Below are 13,540 nucleotides of genomic sequence, written 5' to 3' on the forward strand. Positions count from 1 at the left end.
GCACCTTGGATGGCTCCAGCTCTGCAATCCACAGAGCAAGGTCTGCTCTGCTGCTCCTGGCAAAACGTGTGAGCCTGCTCCCTCTGTGAAAGCTGATTGTGGGCTCCTGGAATTTAGCAAAGCTCTTTCTTTTCTTTCTGCCTTCCTAATTATCATCTCTGCATCTGCAAATTGTCAGGTTTTCATCAAAATCTTGGGGGTTTGTATGTGAAGAAATTTCCACTTATGAAAGAAAAAAAATGTCCTATTGAAAACCTCTGGCTGGGGACTTTTCAGATTTGCTCCAGAACATGTGCCCTACTAAACACCACCTCCACAGCCTCCCTCCAGACAAGGGAAGCTATCTGGGGGCTGCATATCTAATGCCTAATGCTTCCCACTGATCACTTACCCTTTTGTATAAGAAATGTAACAAAGTAGCCTGATTAACTGGGATTGAAGGAATTAAGCCTGTGTTTGTGGAGATAACAATCAATGAGGTCTCTTTTAACACACTTGTTACTCTGGGCTTCCTTTGATTGGCATATCAGCAGCTACACACCATAAATTACCTTGATGGATTCCCCTGTGCATCTGAATTTAAAAGAGATGAGGCAGAGGGTTATTTTAGTTAATATTCCAGTGTGTGATTTGCCAGGTGCTGTGCAGCTTCTGTCTTGACTCACAGCCTCTGTTCTTTCACTTCTAAAGTCCTGTCCACGGAAATAGCACTGCAGCTGTCCTTAAACCTGCCTCTGGGCTTCCTGTAGCTCCCATATTCCTTGACCCAAGAGTTCCTTCTGCCTGGACCATTCCTTAAACAGTATATGCTCATGATACCTGGAGGAGGGAGCAAGTGCTGTGAGACTGAGGCAGTTTAATTACTGACACAAACTCTTGGCAGGACCTAGCAGCTTCTCCCAGGTGACCAGCTGGGGCTGCTGGCATGGATCCTGGAGAGAATCAGCTAAAGAACTGTTCCTGGGTGCATGTGGGTCCGCAGCAGAAATTTTGGTGCTCCCCACTGCACCCCATTAGCAGTGAAGTGAGAGGCTGCCTTCCTCAGATTAGAAAGCACTTGAGGATGTCATTTACTCAGGCAGATTTCCCATCTGACTAGCATTTTTATTCTACTAATTACAAATGGAGAGGGTGGCATGTGCAGTGGCTCCCAGACAGGAGGAGCTCTCCTCCCTAATGGTGAGCCTGTCTGGACTGGGAAAAGCAGAATGGATCCTGCTAATTATTATCCTCTCCCCTCCTATCAGCTGGAACAAAGTAAAGCTTGCTCTGGTAAATCCTGCAAAGTGTAACGCTCAGATGCTACAGCTGGTGGCCTTAAACATCTGGCGCCCAAGTCCAGCCCTGCAGGGGCAGCGTATCAGCAGTGGGGGTAACTCAGAGCCAGGACCCTTTGGATTCACCTGAATAGCCCAGGACCTGGGACTAGGGAGGAATATGAAGGAAACAACTAACCTGAATCTTTGGTAGGTGTTTGACCAAACCATTGTAGGACTGTCTTGTTCTGAGTGTTTTCAGCTGGTGTGGGAGGGAGAAGACTTAGAAAATGTTGCTCTTTCAAATTTCTCAGTATTGAAGGCTGGTGTGCTTTTGGATATGGGGCTGAGTGGAAGCAGTGATGCTCATCACAGTCCAACCAGCCTCAGGGCTTCCCTCTGTGTAGGGCTGTTCTGGGTTGTGCAACTTGGCCTGTTATGAGTATTGCTGGTTTGGGGACAGTTACAGAATCTCTTTTCTCATCTTGAGTGTCCTTTGATTCCCTGGGCCTGTGTTTTCTTGTTTGGCTGAGGCTGACTGCATTTCCAGAGGCTCCATGTCCCATTGCCAGACAGCTGATAGCAGCAGCAGAACATCTCCCAGTCTCTGTGCCCTGTGGCTCTTCCTCCCGTGCGTAGCTGCTCTGCTGTGCCGTGTGCTTTCCCGTCATCAAATACACAACTCCTCTTGCTGCTTGTCTCTGATCTGTTTACTCTAACAAACCCTCCTGAAGCAGACAGGCCCTGGGAGAGCATTGACTATCAGTGGTACATTTGTAGTCACAACTACAGCTGGATTCTTCGAAGCTCTGTGCCAGGAAGGAGTCCCAGCTGCCTGCCCTGGGACCCGTAGCCTAATGTCTGTCTGCCTCAGTGTGGGCCCAGTTCTGGCAGGAAACTGGTGTGGTAGTTTCCAATGCATATGTCTGAAGGTGCTTCTGAGAGTGGGGTTCATCATCAGTCCTAATGAAGATAGGGATGGACAGGACCTGGACTGATGGATAAGCCAGCCCTCCAGCATGCTTCCACCCCTGGCACCAGCTGTGCGTGCATGAGAAGATGTGTGAGTGACAGGGAGATGGGCTTTGGGCTTTGAACTGCCCCTTTTTTTGTGCTTCACCACATGCCAGGACAAGGCTAACACATGAACCATTTCAGAGCAATTCCTCCTTTCATTAACTACTGAGCTTCTGGCTCAGCTTCAGTTTCCCACACCGGAGCTTCCCGGAATCAGCAGTTGGAGTGTCCTGTCTCTCGCAGCCACCACTCACCTTACTATCACGAAGAGCTCTTATTACCTGGGTATCTGCTGTTTTATTTGAGCTAATTAGAGCTGATGAGATCCACTCAGTGTTAGGCAGTTGCCTGTCCCTCAGCTTCCTGCGGTCCCTGTAAAGTTTACCAAACATGGCAAGATATTAATCCTTTCAGGGACCGTAGTGCAGGCAATATGGTGACATTTAGAGCTCTTGTTGAAGTAGCAGGTTCAGCTGAAGTCTTTAGGCAACTTCTGTTCTCCTGCTGACGGGCTCTATCCACAACCATACTGCGTGGCTAACTATCCTGCTTGATGGAGAGGATCCTAAAATTGCTGTTTCAACAAAAGTACAGTCAGTCTCCAGATGTGGTAGGTTTCCAAGTGCAGGGTTCATACTCCCCTTGGGATTTATTCTCTTAATGGCCTTTGCACCTGAAGCTCAGCAACATCTTTGTGCCAGGAGGCTCATTGTTTTTTGGTGTGCAGCTGTAAACTGAGCTCAGTTTATCAAGCTATGATGAGATGAGGGTCTCCTCTGAGTTGACAAAGAAAGCTAAGGAAGGGATTTGGAGGGGAGGGAAGAGCTGGAATAACATATTCCATGTAATACGAACATAGGCCGTTTTCCAAACACTTTCCTGCAATTTTTAGTGTGAACCTCCTCATATCTGGCCCTGTTTCAAGTTCCAGGTTTTGGCTTCATGCCACTCTCCACTTGCTTCTGAAACAAAAAATGAGTTCACAGCTTTGTGGGTGCAGAGACAAACTCAGAAGAACCCTGGATCAGAAAAGCAAACAAGCAGGACTCTTAAAGCCAGCCTTCCTAAGCACTTGATTTAGATAAGCGTTAGGTACCTAAATTGCCTAAACATATTTGGACTTGACAAGCATGCGCAATGTTAGAAATAGAAATGCTGAGGCATCTAAAACCTTATGACTCCACAGGGGGATTTTTGAACTGATGCTGCTATTGTAACTGCAGAAGAGAAAAGTAAGAGTATGTGAACAGGTCTTTCTCTCCAGGTTTATTTTTGCCTTTGCCAAGGGACTGCAGGACAAATACAGTCTCAGGCCCATTAGCTTTTATGAATTTGTTCCACTGCCAGCATATAGTTCTTGAAATTCAAGACAGCTATCCCTGCTAAAAGAGCTCTGGTACTTCTCCATGTAGTTGGACCTGGCTTCTGGAGATTTGGATGGACATGTTTTGTCATAGAAACAAGCCTCCTGCTCTTTGCTTTACCAGAATCTGCTGAGACGCAGACTGCAAGCTCTGCAGTGTCCCTCAAGAAGGGCTTTTTAGCTCTTTGAGTTGTGGCATGGGTATACATGCTGATCATCTATGTAAAATGAAGATATATAGCTCTCCCAGTGCCCACTTCTGTATTTCCTTGGGCATGTCTAAGCTATGGGTAAAACACCAGATATACTGGAGCCCTTATCTAAAGCAGCAAGGATTATGGGATCTTGTACAGAAACACCGTGTTGTGCCTCAGACATCCCTTGGGATTATATGTGTAGATCAGTACCTCTCAGGGAATGTGGAAAGGGGAGGAAAAATTATCATCCTTTCCATTAGTGCATGTTAGACCTGTCTGTTTTGTCACGGATCGTGTCTGTGACCTCAGGTGAGCCATTCGATGACTTTGCCTTAGCCCATCCCCTTCCTCTTCCCACCAGCACAGCCCGGCAACACCCAACAGCTTCTGAAGATGATGCTTCCTTTCTCACTTTGCCAGGCTTCTGTAGACTAAACTGGTGGTGGTGGGAGCCCCCTTTGCATTTGTGTCGCCAAGATTTAGCCCCAACATTATTAGATGCTTGAAATGTGTGACTGAAATGACAAACTGCGTAACGTGGGATAAGAAAAAGTTCTCTCTGTTTTCTAAGTCTAAGGTTTAGAGGTGGAGAGTTTCAGCAGCGAGAACACGTTTTTGCTGTGTGTTTGAGAGGGTGAAAAGAGCAGCATGTCCTGCAGGCCCCTTCCTGGTGCTACAGGGAAAAAGTGTGTGGGAAAGTCTCCTCTTGTGGGGACCTGCAGATTCTCACCAGTCACCTACTTTTAACTCACCAGCACGTGTGCGATAACGGCCAGTGGGTTTACTGGGAAGGTGGTGCCCAAAGGTCAGTTCTGATGAGAGAATGCTTTGAAGGGGAGCCTTGCCTTTGAACTCTGCTAGGGGAAAGGTTGGTTTTGAGCTGTTTCTGGAGACCAGGGACAGCACAGCATTTTAGGTGGCTCTTTGTTCCCTTCTGGCAGGCTTTGAGGGCTTTACCATGGACAAAGAGGGGAGGCTGCATTACCACGGGGAAAGGAGATGCTGCCTTTCTGCCTCAGCCCAGTGCTATGCCTGTTTTCTGGAGGCTGGCCCGGGGCTCTGCTCCCTGCCCAAAGCAGGAAGAGCACCAGCTCATTGCTGGTTTGTATGGGTAGCTCCAGTTTGCCTTCAAACTGGGAAAACCACCAGCTTTCTAGTACTGTTTCTTTGGCTATTAGACTTTGCTTGAGGGGTGCAAACGTGGTGCCAGGGAGGGCAAACCGCAGCTCTGCGGTGCCTGCTGCCCGTGTGGGACAGCCCCGGCAGGGAGGCTGCGATGAGCGGTCACCCCCGTCTCCGACCGCGGATGCAGGCGGGTGGCTGATTTATGGCCAAAGCGAGATAGGGGTCTCTCCGAGTTAAGCTGTAGGCGAGTTGCCATGGAGATGGGCTAATAAAGCATCAGGCAGCAGCCGGCTCTGACGCTGCTACGGTTGCAAGGAGCAGGCGGGTGGGGAGAAGGGGCAGCTGGCCCAGTGGGGATGGAGAGTGAGAACAGGGTAGCACCAGGAGAGAGGGGCAGGAGTTGGGTCTGTAGGGTTGTTGAGATGGCCCTGGATGCTTTGAGAGAGGAAGGGGTGATGGGAGAAGAGCCCCCTTCTCCCAGCAATTTGGGAGGGGAGTGTCAGCTCGGTGCTCCTCAGCAGTGGGTGGGACCAGCAGCTTTCAGGGAAGGGGTTGGACCCCTGTGCAGCCAGAGCATCTTTTGTTCTGGTCGCCTGCCCGCATCAACCACCTGTCTGCTTAGTGACTGTGAGCTGGCTGCTCCCCCTAGCAGCACGAGAGGGCCTCAAAGCCACTGTGAATGTCAGCTTGCAGAGGCCACCTCACACAGGACTGGTGCAAAGGACTCTGCTGTGCTCAAGGTTAGCTTATGTGTGGGGAAAACAGGACCTGCTCCGTGCTGAGGAGGGTGCCTGCACCCAAGCGGTCAGGACTTTTCTAACTGCAGTTCCCTCCCTGTGCTGATGAGCCTTCAGCCTCAGAGCAGGTCTCCCCAGTGGCCTGGGGAGCTGTGTGTTACTGGGGCATGTCTCCCTCAGCACGCTGCCCTTCTGCCTTTCAGCACTGGGAAGGTCACCTCTTGCCTGGCTTGGTCCTTCATCCCAGCCATTGCAACGTAAGTGCAGCCAGCTCCCTTGGATGCTGGGTGGGATGAATGGTGATGGCACGGACTTGCCTCCAAAGAGGTGGGTGTACTGGAGCCGTGCTGCACATCCCTGAGCTCTTGCTCCAGCCTGTAGCTTCAGAATGGACCCTCCTGCTTTGCTATAGTCGGGGTTAAGTCTGCAATCGCATTCAGTTCAAGGGCACTGTAGCATGGATCTAAAACTAAGCACACTTTTATTCTGGTTAGTTGAGCAGGGTGACGGGAGGGAAAGGCTTAGCTAATTATTAGCAAGATATTCCCAGGCTGCTCTACTTCCATTTTGAGAGATTACTCTTCAATAATATGGCGACAGCCATATTTTAACCCTGATCACCATAAGAAGGGTTTTGCCTCAAAGCCGTCAGCGCCTGAAGTGCACCAGAGTTCAGGCAATTGTTCCAGCAGGTAAAGGAGAGCAGGAGGGGAGGGGCAGGGGGTAGGGAGAGAGGTTATATATTTTAAGAAGGAAATAAAAAACCTTGTGATGGAGTGATGCATTAAAAGATAATTGCTTACAGGTTTCACAAGATGTTTTTATGCCTCCTAAATTGATGGATGTATCCACAGAGACTGATGCTCTTAGTGGAGGGTTACCTTTCCTTCTGAACAAAGCAGAGATCAAGACAATTCCAGATAGCTAATTCCAGCTACCGATAACACTACCCCTACCCCCACCGAAGAAAAGGTTGTCTAATGCTGGACTTCTTGAGTTAGCTACTGCCTTCTTCCTTGGCCAAAGCCTCTCCCCACGACAGCATCCCCTGTTGTTCAAAGCCATCCCGTGCTACTGCTGAACAGCCCTTGCGTCCTTAACTCTGTCCTCGTGCTCTACCCAGATGGTAGGAGTCGTCCCCTCCCTTACGGGTCAGTTGGCTTTCAGCACTGGCTGGGATGAAGGAAGACTTCCACTGCCTCCATCCTTAACAAGGCCTCCCTTGCTGTCTCGGCAGGGCTAGCTCAGGGGGGAGCCAGCCAGCCCTTATTGTTGCAGCCAAAACATAAGGGGCACAGATCATGCAAAGCTTTGGAGACTGTCTGGTCCAGCCTCTATAATCCAGGAGGGATTTGACTGATGGAGATTTTGATTACTGCTGTGGTGCACAGGTGCCTGCTGTGCCACGGATTTGCATGAGCCGATACGGTGTGGATCAGCACGTCTGGAGGGGCAGAAAGGGTTGCAATGTGCGTGTCCCCTGACCTCCTCATTTAGGGTGTTTTTCAGGTGCTGTATCTCTTGCTCTGCTCTTAGCAACTCACTGTTTGTGTGGCTACAGCCTTGTAATTCCTTACCTTGTGCTTTCTTTCCTGTCTGACCCCAATTATGGCCACTTCCCCCAACTTTGTAAGGAGAACTCGGTGTCTGGTGTGGCTACAAGGGGAGGGAATTTAATGTGATTTTTAGATTCTTGGAAAAACTTTTACAACAAAGGGTCTCATGCCCAAGACTATTTCAGGCTGCTGGCAGTGTCAGAGGAGACCTCTGAGTGGAGGAGGCAGTCTTTTTAGAAGACATCTCAGAGTGGAGTGAGATACGTTGCTCCTGGGGAAATCTGTATGGCTGTTGCTCATGGATGAACAGGCCTCGAGAGAACCATGGTTTCCACTGCCTGTGACTATTGTTAGCGCTACTTTAATCTGTAAATCTTGGAATGTTCTTCAATATGAGCCATTTAAAATCCTGAGTCATTTCTGTCTCTGGATATGCTTGTCTCACTGATTCTGTTTCGTGCCTGTTTTCATATCCAAGGCAGTTCATGCCAATAGCTGAGTCAGTTTGGAAAGGGGGAAGAGCAAGTATTAGGGCCTCTTCTGCTCTTAGTCTCCAGGCAACCAGTGTTCTTGAGTTAGCCAGGTCCTGTGTCTGGTCCCACCTCTGGGCATGGTCATCTTGGTGGTATTCTCCAATGGAATGCCACTTTCCAGTGGGAAGATGGTGGACCAGATCCTTGGGGCTTTTAGCCAAGTGAATGGATGTGCCTTGGGACTCCCTCTGAGTTCCTCACTGTTCCCTTGCCAACGCTCTTGTGTTCACAAGCATATAAATCGGGAACAGAAGATGTGCCTTGGAGGAAACTTAGATGTAAGCAGAAATACAGTGTGAATAAGTATGGCCAACTTGTGTTGGTCATGGGGCTCTTCCTTAGCTGACCATCCTTTGAGTAGGAGGTTGGACTAGATGATGTCCTGAAATCTCTTCTAATGTGAATTTTCCTGCGATCCTATGATTTTCCCCAGTTGTGGAGACCAGCAAAAAAGCTCCTCTGTTGGCAAGCACACACAGCTGTCTTCTTGAGTGATGCTTAAGATTATGGTAGGAGGAATTCAATGCAGAAACAGACTTTTTAAATGGGAACAGCCCCACACCATGTACCGGTTGCTGTCATTCGTGTATGAGCAGTCTAAGGACAATTAAAATGTGAGCTGTCCACACAAGATCTCAAAAGTAAGGTCCCTGCAGCTCAGGCAAAATATCTTTCAGAGATCGGAAAATAACAACTTGAAGGCCTGGTTGCTGATGCTTCAAAATTGTCCTGTGAGTATTTAATCTCCATCAGCTAGGGTTGGATGTGGTGCTGAAGGCTGGAGAAACTTGATTACATACGGTTTTTGGTAGCCACAGAGTTCCTGTAAGAGAGCCAAGTGTTGCAGTAACACTAAGGACTATTCCTCCTCTGGTCTAAGAGATGCCAGATTTGATTGTGGGGCACTGTGTTGGACTAAGCTCAGTTTTTGCTCAAGATGTTGGCTTTCAGATCTTGTGAGGCTCATCAGATCTTGCCTATGGCCCCTATCCAGCAGAGAAAAGTGGAACTTTACTGGTATTTGAACCGCTGCAAACAGATATAGTCTGGATACCTGGATTAGTAAAGACCATGCTTAGATCAAAGGGAGCTGAAATTTTGCTTTTAAAGACCGTCTGTGTTTTCTTCCTATTGTCCAGAAAGAAGTCATGGTGAATGCTCCTATCTCACCGAAGTTGGGATGGCTGTGGTCTGTAGGGATAAGGTAGAACAGTGATAGCCTTTAACATTCTCTTAGATGCAAGAACTGGGTCATTTTCCAATATCAAAATGAAGAGAACTGACAGTTAAACTGGATTTAATCACTCATGCGTTGAGGGGCCTTGCCCTGAAGTATGTTTGCATGCTATTTTAAGTATTCAAAAACAAGAGTATTTGGAGGAATTTTGGGGCGGTCAGTAACGCCTGCAGTTATGATCCTTTATCTCATCGCTCATCCTCAGCGCTGGAGGAATGGTTATGTACCTTGGAGTCACAGCTGCGGCGGAGTTTTGCAGTGCGTGGTTAACAAGGAGAGCTCTGCAGGGACAATATATTTTGAGTGCGCCTTACTGTCAGCTTTTGCCTTCCCAGCTCCGCTGTCGTGTGGCTCCGCAAAACCTCCAAAGCCCAGCCAGCTCTGCCCAGGGCATCCCGCATCCCCCTTCCTGCGGGATCCCCGCACTGCCACGCTGGAGCTGCCTACTCCTCGCTGCGTTTTAACCTCTCTTCCTCCTCCCCCCTTCTCCGCATGTGTTTTCCGCTGCGTGTTTTATTGAGATAGAAGCCGCAGCAATTCCAACTTGCGGGCCAAACTTCCCGGGATCCGGCCGGGCCTCGCAGGGAGGCGGCGGGTTGGGAGGGGGGGAGCTGGGGCGCAGCGCAGCCTTTGGGGTGCTGGGCACCTCCTCGCAGGGAGCACCAGCGCCTTGGGGAGCCCCCCCCCCCCTTCAACAGGTAGACCTTGGGAGCAGCCAGCCTTGCTCTGCTCATCCTCCTGCGCGGAAAGGCCGGCGGGGGCTGCGCGGGGCTGGGAGCCCGGGGCAGCGCTTGGGGTGGTGGCCCCAGCCCGGGGCAGGGAGGGCGGCAGCGCTGCGGGGGGGGGCAGCTCCGCACAAAGCGGGTGGGTAAACCCTCCTCCGGGGCGCGGAGAGGAGGAGGAGGAGGAGGAAGGCGGGGGGATGCTGCTTCCCTCCCTCTCTCCCTCCCTCCCTCCCTCCTTCTCTCCCTCCCTCTCCGCGGCCGGAGGAGCGCGCAGGCGGCGGCTGGCAGCGCGGCGGGCTCGGGGGCGCGCAGCCCCGCGGAGCGCTGCGGAGCGGGCTCCGGCCCCCCCCCCCCCCCCACCCCCGGCCGGGGCAGCGGGAGCGGCGGTGAGTGCGTGCGGGGCGCGGCGGCTGCTCCCCCGGGGTGCCCCCCCCCCCCCTCCGCTCCGCTCCGCGCCTCCCCGGCTGCTGCACCGGGCGCCCAGTAACCGCCCCGCCGGGGGCTGGGGGGGCAGCGCGGACCCCCCGCCGGGGATGGGGCTCCCGGGGGCTGCGCCGCCCCCCCCGGCTATTGTCTAGGGGCCGGGGAACAATAGGGGGAGCGGCGGCCCCGCGGGGGAAGAGGGGGGGAGGCTCTGCCCTGCTCGCATCCCCCGGGCGGGGCGGGGGGGGGGCGGGGGTGCGGTCGCGGGGTCGGAGCATCTTCACTCCCGCAGCAACTCCGGAGCGTGTTGCTCCGGAGCAGAGCGGCCGCCCGAGCCGTGCCGGGGTCCGTGTGTTGTGTCCCCGTCCGTGTGTGTGTGTGTGTGTGTGTCCCCCGGCTGGGGACCCCCGGGGCTCCAGCGCACCCGGCTGGGGAGGGGGGGGAGAGGTGTAAGCGGCTCGGATGGAAATGTCTGGCCGAGGGCAAGAGTGAGCCCCGTGCCTAGAGCCGGCCGGTGGATGCAGGGGAAGGGCTGAGCGGGGAGAAGGGTGTAGTAAAGCAAAGTCAAATTTCCCCCTGAATCCTGCAGCCAGGCCTAATGGGCACTGATGCTGTGTCGGGCTGGGGAGGAAAGGGGGGAGTCTGGGGGGCTGCGGTCTCTGAGGCTGGTATGGGAGGAAAGGGAAAAGAGCTCCAGATCTTTCCTCCTCCCCCCGGAGTTACTAGGACTGAGATATGGATCATTAAAAAGGAGTAGCGTAATGCAATTAAGCATTAGACAGTCCCCACTGCAACATTTATCCATTGTTCCTCGCTCTGCCTTCTGCCAGAGCAATTCTTGTCTGGACAAGAGAAGTATAATTGAACAAATAGTTCATTTCCCTGGCCAATTGCATCCGTAGTCTCTCCCCTGAATCTTCTGCTGAGTGGCTGCAAACACAGCAGCGTCCTCAGACAGAAACAGAGAACCGGGACCCTCTGGTGAGACTCCCGCTGCCGTGGGCTGCCCGGCCAGAGCAGCTCTGAGTGGCCGCTCACCTGAGTTGTTCTGACAGCGGCAGCAGAGCAGGTTTGCTCCCTCACCTCTTGGTCCTCTTAGCTTCCTTGTGGGGAGTGGGAAGAAGAAAAATAACAGGTGGTGAGGCAGGTCCAGCCTACAGCTAGAAGATACTACGTGTGGTTCAGGCAAGTGCTCTCCTTTCCGTAGTCTGTCTCTTAACTTTGGCTTTGCCCTGGAGGATAAAGGATTTCAGGCTGGTTTGAGGTGATGCTGTTGCGGTGGAGTTTGCCAGCCTGCCCTTCAGCCTGTGCCTGGGGTGGTGGGTGCCCTGCAGCACACACACACGCACGCACAGAGGCAGGAGTGCACGAACCCAATGCTCTTGCTCTTTTCCGAGAGCTGGGAGCAGCTGGAAGGGTTGCGGCTACACCTGGGCCCCTTGGTACATGCCTGGCTGGAGGCTGTGTCCTTTTGCCTGGAATCGCCTCCCGGTTCGCAGCACACAGCAGAGCTCAGCGCATGGGGACGCACAGATGCATTGTCTGCACCGCTGTGAGACATGCTCTGCACTGGGAGGCTGCCGCTTTTCCTCGCTTCTGGAGCTTCTTATCGCAAGTCTGCATCACGCAGCTTTCCTCCTCCTGTTCCTTCTCCTTTCCTCTTTCTTTGTCTGTAGACTGCCGCCTGTCCCGCTTCACTCTCAGCTTCTCCTTCATCTTCTCCTGCTTAATCCATTCCTTCACCTCAGTTTCTTTTTCTCTAAGTAGACCCTGTCCTCTTCAGCCTGCTTCTCAACACTGGAGAAGCAGCCCAACCCCTCATCTCAGTAGGAGTATTCCTGCCAACTGTTTACAAAAAGTAGCACAATACCCAGGCTGAATGCTGACATAATTACATACTCAGCCAGAGAGTGTAGTAAATAATCCTGCCTTTCAAGCTTTTGCCCAGTGGTGAGTCTTTTGCCATCTCCTTTGCCCGTGGGCTAAATGTATTATACTTGGCTTGCATTTATTGCATTCTGGAAACACTAAGGCAGCGCAGCGCACAGCTGTATGGGATCAGAGGGGATGTACGCTGATGGCTTGCGCCATATACACTTACCGTGCCTGTACGCACCGTGTGTCTCATACGCATCACACGGCTCTGCTCCTGGGTTCGGGCTCTGACAGCCGGGCTTGGCAAGTGCAAGGGCTGCCAGGGAAGGAACAATTGCGGAGGTGTGGATATTGTGCCACCCGTGAAGGAGAGATGGCTGTGGGGTGAAGGTCAAGAGTGCCAGCAAGATGTGCAGGGCTTGGCTAGCCATGCTTGCGTTGGTTAGGGTGCTAGCTAGTTTTCCAGGGATTTGTGTGTACATAGGATTGCAAACTGTGGGCACTGTCAGCATGGTTGTATTTCCAGTTGTGCTTGTGAGCCTGAGTCTGTCTGCAGTTGCTTTGGTTGTGAGTCAATCTGTCTGCAGTTGCAGTAGCTGTGAATCAGTGTCTGCCTGTAATTATGTGGGTGAATCAGTGTTGGCTTGTTACACTTTGAGTGCAAACGGTTTCCCATAGTGGTTGTAGGTGTGAATCACTCTACAGTCCCTCTGGATGTGTTTTTGAGTAGAGATGCAATACTGGGATTAATTTTGTTTTGATGAGGAAAAACAGTCGAGCGGCTTCTCGTTTTGAAAAATTAAAGCTGGGTTGGGAGTTGGGCACAGAGCTTGCTTCTCCATTACCAGCTTTCTACAGAAGAGATCCACTTCAAAGCTTGCTCCCCTTGATCCAAACCTGTAATTTCTTTGTCTTGTGCCTTTGGTTTCGAGTGTCTTCTTCTGCTGGCATCTCTCGCAGAGCTGCAGACAACGCATTCAGTAACCATCACGTGTGCCTCGTGCCTTATGTGTGTGGCAGATTCATGGGAAGGTTGTTTATGGCTTGTGCAGTGTGTGTGTTTGTGGGGACCAGCCAATGTGTGCCTCTCGGGTAGGGAAGCACAAACATTTTCACGCTTGTGAGTTGAAGACTGCGTGGTTCCTCTGCCATGTGCCTCTTGCTGTGAGCCAGTGCCGTTTCTCTAAGTAGATGGTAAACAGCAAGTTTGATTCAGGTAGGTGGAGGTACTGCTGCCTGTTTCTTGTTCTCCAGTTCCTATAAAACGCTGTAGTAGCTTCTGGCCTTCAGCAGCATCTAAACAAAAGCAGCGCTAAACTGAGAGGCAAGTCGGAGAAATCCGGGCTCTCTGAGCTGGTGGAAGCAGAGCAGTCCCTTCAGTCCAGACTAACAAACTGAGCCTTCCCCTGCACTGGCTGGTGCAGGTCTAGAGCGCGATGCTGGCAGGGCTGGACTGCTTCCAGTACGCACTGGTGCGGGGGTCTCTGCCTGCGCTG

The 13,540-nt window shown here is 51.9% G+C and overlaps 1 protein-coding gene across 3 annotated transcripts in view; it reads left to right on the top strand.

Annotated features, from left to right (window-relative positions):
- The first annotated feature begins 10,116 nt into the window (after nt 1-10,116).
- The window catches only part of LOC141949258 (gamma-aminobutyric acid receptor subunit alpha-3), a 78,379-nt gene continuing 74,955 nt past the window's right edge, over nt 10,117-13,540 (top strand). For all 3 annotated transcript variants that reach the window (XM_074882632.1, XM_074882633.1, XM_074882631.1), the window contains exon 1: nt 10,117-10,132. The gene's annotated coding sequence lies outside the window, so the exon portion shown is untranslated. The remainder of the gene's footprint in view (nt 10,133-13,540) is intronic.

This window comes from Strix uralensis, chromosome 13 (assembly GCF_047716275.1).
Source record: "Strix uralensis isolate ZFMK-TIS-50842 chromosome 13, bStrUra1, whole genome shotgun sequence".
Taxonomy (NCBI): domain Eukaryota; kingdom Metazoa; phylum Chordata; class Aves; order Strigiformes; family Strigidae; genus Strix; species Strix uralensis.